Source organism: Manis javanica, chromosome 5, assembly GCF_040802235.1.
Source record: "Manis javanica isolate MJ-LG chromosome 5, MJ_LKY, whole genome shotgun sequence".
Lineage (NCBI taxonomy): Eukaryota > Metazoa > Chordata > Mammalia > Pholidota > Manidae > Manis > Manis javanica.
In genome coordinates this window covers 99,692,908-99,698,907 of record NC_133160.1, presented here as the reverse complement: position 1 = coordinate 99,698,907, position 6,000 = coordinate 99,692,908, and positions in this window count along the sequence as shown.

Below are 6,000 nucleotides of genomic sequence, written 5' to 3'. Positions count from 1 at the left end.
CTTCAGTGCATATTAGTAACAGATACCACACACTGAATACTTGTTCAGGTACTGTGCTGAACATTCTCATGCCCTCCCATTTAAACACCCAGTGATGGTAAACACTATTACTACTGTCATTTCATATATGTGCAAACTGAGGACCAGCGAGATTAACTTACCCCAACTTGTTTTGCTGAAAAAATGTTAAACAAGGTTCTGTGGAACCTGCAAAGCCAGTGATCGTAATCAGATTTTATGGCCTCTTATTAGATCAGCTCTTAGGTCTATATGTTTTCTTTGTTTACCTGTCCTCTTTCATAAGATATGCCCTCTGTTTAAAAAAAACAGTTATATGATTTTCCCCCAGTTTTTAGTTTTTGTTATTGTTTTGTTGTAGTAGACATGTGTCCTCCCTAATTACACTTTTTCTCTTAACCAAATCTAGAGTAGTCCGTGAATATAGAAGAACGTGAAAGGAAAGAATTCAAGTGGTGTTCCTACTTCTATAATGGCATTAGCAGGCTGCCTAACCATATACATCCCCTGAAAAACTCAGGTGAATTGTACCACTCTATAGGAAACTCACCTGAGAATTGCATGCTGGCTTCCAGATGCTGGAAATGATGTACTTATCACCTTATCAATGTAGCTTAATTCTTGAAAATGGAGTTACATGCTTAACTCAATCAAAGAATAATACAAGTGAAGTCCATTTTCTGCTTGGTTTTACTTCAAAGTGTATTCACTTGATTAAGACATTTGAAGAAATAACAGCATTTACCATGTGAGGCCTTGGCTGAAGAGATGGTAATAAGGAAAAAAAGAGAAGTAGCAGGAGGAAAATAAGGAGAAGTATAGAAAACAAAGGAGAAATATTTTATTTAGCTTTGAAAACATTTGCTAAATATTCTTTTTCTAGTCAAAGAGTCCTTTCATCTGAAAAGTATTATATAGAAGAATATGTGTACTGTTATATATTCTGCAAAAATACAAAAAATAAAACTGCATCTCTTGCCAATGGTTTTCATCTCTGGGCAAGTTCGCTATGGATTCAATGTTACCAAAGAAAACGACAGCAAAACGTTCTTGGGGTGAAAGGGTTATACCCAACTTTATTTCCAGGTGGCAGGTCAGTCACTAAAATCCTGTTCACTCAGAGGGAGTCTGCATGCAGCAAGCCAATCTCTGCCTCTGGGCCCCTCTGTCCACACAGCCATCCCACACAGCCATCCTCAGGTCTCTCTTCACAGTCATCCTGCATAACCACCTCTGGGCCTCTGTCCTCTGCTCTGCTCTCCTGCAGCCTTGCAGGCCTACCACTGTGTCATGCCCAGAGCAATAGGCAGAGCTCTTTTTATACAGTCAACAGCCATGCAGTGCCCACAGGTGTGCAGTGAACTAGTCGACCACGGCCAGGTGAGAATCCTGGCCACAGGAATTCTCATTTTATCCACACTGCAGGTACTTGAATTAAATGCCAACTGCAGATACCTAAAATTTTTAATAGTTGAAGGAAAAAAACCTTTCAGTGAGAGCTGGCTCCCAAAAAGCATACTACTCTGACTTCATGGGTTTTACAGAGTACTGAATGGAAGGACATTTAGAGAGATAAATTTATGCATGCTGTTGAGGCATAACTTGCTGTTGCCCTGGAGATGTAAAACCACCCTCATTTTTAATTAATTTTTGTTAATGCAACATTTAATATAGTAGTACATCCTATATTCTCCAGCACTTATGCTTTCCTAAAAATTTCTTTTTCAAGACATCGTTAATCATCTAGGCTCTAAGCTCACTTTTTCTGGGAGAACATTCAGCATTAGCAGAGTGGATGATGGATTCACAGATGCACCTTCATGAGAGGAAAAATACCGAACTGAACGGATAACAGAAGAGTCACAGGCTCATGCCCTGAATTGGGATAGCAGGTGAGTTATGTTAGTGTAAATAGTACAGCATTAATCTAGACATTATAATTACAAGGAGAAAGGCATGTGTGACTTTTTGTAAGTACTTAATGCTATAGTTGTATGATCTGATTTTTATCAAGATGTGGTATTTCTAAAAGAACTAAGTTAATGTCTAATCCTTAAAAATTTAGATATAAATCACTTTTAAACAGATCCTCATTGTTTATAGTCAATGTTTATATGTGTTTAAACATAGAAGATGTAGACCTTTAGAGATTTTGTTACTTGACATCTCACTATCAAAAAGTTCAAACACCTATCACTTCTTAGACGAATCTTTAGGAAAAGAAATTTCCTGAGAGTGTGCTTGCTCTAAGCAGTTAATGACACCCTGACCTATATTGTGAGGCTGTTGTTTTATATAAGATATGAATAAAAACAGAACTGTCTTAAAAATTTATGACATATCAAAATATTGAGTGAAAAGTACACATTAGCATAACTTTTTGAGTTGAGGAAGAATTGTGATTCAGTTTAAACTTGCTGGTTGTTTGTCTACTGTGGAAAAAAATGAAAGTTCCTGTGGCCAGGATTCTCACCTGGCCCTGGTTGGCTAGCTCACTACACACATGTGAGCAATACATTGCTATCGACTCTATATAATAGAGTTCCACCCAGTGCTCTGGGTGACATGGTGGCATGGCTGCAAAGCTGCAGGAGAACAAAGCAGAGGGCTGGAGTGGTGGTAGCACTGAGGACAGAGGTGCAGAGGACGGCTGTGCAGTCAGGGAGGCCCAGAGGCAGAGACGGCTTGCTGCATGCAGACTTGCACTGAGTGAATGGGATTTTAGTGATTGACCTGCCACTGTGGGAATGAAGTTGAGTATAAACCCTTTCACCCCAAGAATGTTCTACTGTCATTTCTTTGGTCACATTGAATCCATAGTGAACTTGCTGGGGCTGAAACCCATTGGCAAGACATCCACTCTATTTCTAATTGTAGTATCCCCTAAGTAGTTGCTGCAGGGTTTGCACCAAACATATAACTTAAAGAACTATTCCAACATATAATGCTTCTGCAAAAAATAGGACTTATCTCCATTATTTAGGCATTTTATGAACATACGATCCCAAAACCAAAAAATTAATGTTTTGATGCCAACAACTAAGTATAAAATAAATTAGAAGTTGACTAGAAATCTGTGGCTTTTTTCCATCTATTGAGTCTCAAGAAAAAAAAAATTATAGAATTTTAATTTTTCATTTTTATGGTTCTTACAGATATGTGTCTACCGCATTATTTTCCTTGAACAGAGAGTCTCAAATATGAAGATGTCATAAAATGTTTTCCATTATGTCTTTATGAATCTGGGAAAACATGTATCACTTCAGAGTTAGCAATCTTATTTTATAAATTAGGAAAGCTATACATTTTTCCTATTTTACATTATAAAAATAAAAAATAAAATCTGTAGATGCAAGATAGTTTTGTAAGTTTAATGTTTTTTAAAATAATGCTCCCGAATACAAGATTATTTGAATACTAAAAAAATTAAATATTTATTAAACTCAAGAATAGAATAATTATTTTGCTGCCATTTGTCTAACAAAGTTTATATAGTAAGCATGATATCTTTTATAGAACTCAAGCCAGATATAACATTGGACAGAATCCTGTCTGGACAACACACCCTTAAGTTTGGATTATTTATGCCTGTGCTATATAATACAAAACGTACCATTTTGCATGTATTGTATCACCTTATTACAGAATTTAATATTTGTCTATTCATCTGCCTTTTAGATTGTCAACTGTTTGGACTATATATTTTATTTCTTTATCTCTATGGTTTAGCACTCTGCCTAGTATATTGTCAATGTTTGATTAGTTTGTGAATATTTCATTACTCACCTTTGCATCTAGCTCCTGGCATATAGTAAACACTCAATAAATATTTGTGGATTCAATGAATAAATGAATGAATGCCACTGCTTTTAGTATCACTGTGAAGACACATTTCTCAACTATCACATGCCTCATAAATACTGATATTAATTGGAAAAAAAATCCCATGCAAAATCTTTTTAAAAAGTTTGTACAAAATAGCAAGCATTTGATTTTTGTTTTTCAGAAAAGTCAGTGAAGGTAATCCAAACCCTCTTTTTGTCCCCCTCTTACTCTTATTGTGTGTGCTTCTACTGTTGAACATAGAGAATCACTTGAGAAAGGCATTCCTCTAGGCACAGGAAAGGAGTGTAGGGAGCAGAGAACATAAAGATTCCCTGTCCTCATTATCTTTTATGTTAGAGGGGAAAACAGACAATGGCAAGAATAAACACGTACTATATACCTTGTTTTAAAATGTACTATATACAATGTTTTAAGCACATACTATATACAATGTTTATTTAAAAAGAGTTAAGTGCTAAGGAAAAATAAAACAGGTAAGGGGGCTCAGAAGTGAGCATGTTAAGTGGGGTGGAATTACTATGTCTGGAATTAAAGCCAGAGAAGGTTTCATTCTCTGAAGTGACATCTGAGTAAAGTCTGAAAGAAAGTTAGGAAGGACTCCTGCATGCATCCAGGAAGAGAATCCACAGTGGGAAATGCAGTAACAAATAACAAGAGGTGTAAGGATGTGGGAGGAGAGCTATGAAATGCAGGGCCTATAGACTGTTTAAGAACTTTTAGTGACATGGGATGTCACTGAAGATTTTGAGCCAAACAGTGGCATGATCTAACTTAGATTTTAACATGATAACTGTGTCTACTGTGTTGGTAATGTTCTGCAAAGGGTAATATACTGTGAAGTAGATGTAGTGATCAGTTAGAAGGCTATTGGAATGATCTAGGTGAAAGATTTATAGTGGCTTTAATCAGGACATAGTAGTGGAAATTTGGAGAAGTGGTTGAATATATAATGAGAAGATAAGGTCTTCAACAGAAACAACTGAAAGAATCAAGCTGACATTGACTGAGATGGGGAAGATTGCATACAGAGTAGGTTTTGAGAAGAAATGAGAAGGCTTTGTATATGTTAACCTTGAGATGCTTCTATGTACAAGCAGAGAGGTCAAGGGGGCAGATAAACATGAGTTAGGAGTTCAGGGTTGCAGATACAAACTTGGATGTCAAGAGCATTCAGATGGTACCAAAACTCCGAGCTTAAATGAGCTCACCCACAAAGTTGTTGTAAATAGACAACAGAAGTTGGGCCTTGGAGTCATGGAGCATTCCAATTGTAGAGGTTGTGGAGGTGAGTTGAATCGAACAAAGGAGACCGAGAATGTGTTAGGAACAAAAGAGAGAGTTTTGGAATAAAAACAGGAGAGTTAGAAATAAAAACAGGAGACTGTGATGTCTCAGAAGCCAAATGGAAGGTACATTTCAAATAAAAGAAAATGACTAAAGTTTAGCATGTATGATATAGTCCCTTTTCTTTCCTCATCATTTATATCTAATCCTCAGTATGCCTTTGGTTCTTTCTACAAAATATGTCCATGTAAGTTGTGTTTCAGCAGAGAAGCAGGCTATTATGAGTGATATGGACGAGGGTTTTATTAAAGGGATTAGACCTTATGCAACTGTGGAAGCTGGGAAGCATGTTTGCATTCCATCCAATGGTGGTTTTAGAGTCACTGAGACCAACAGAAGTGAAAGTTGGGAAGAAAAGCTGTGTGGACTGGGGGTCAGTGGAGACAAATGGGAATCCTCAGAATAAACTGGACTTCCAAAAGGCAACTGCTACATCATTGGGACAGACTGGATAATCTGGATGCCTCCAAAACAATCTCTACCTGCATCTGTGTCTTACCACCTCCAGCCTTAACATTACAAGTGGTATGCAGAAAGACTCTTTGCAGTGGAGCACCCCATGCTTGTATGTATCTGCTGGAAGAGAATACAGGAGTTTTGGTAGAAGCTGGGGGAGCTGCCTCTGCAGATCTTTCCCAAACCAAGAGGGCAAATGAGCAGATCAACATGGAGCATGAACTGAAACAGCACTTGCTTCCTTGCATTAGCCTTCAGTATATAATAAAGCTGCTATTTCATTTCTTCCTCCCAGATCTCCTGAAGAATTCTCTTCTGACATGGATGCAGAACCAC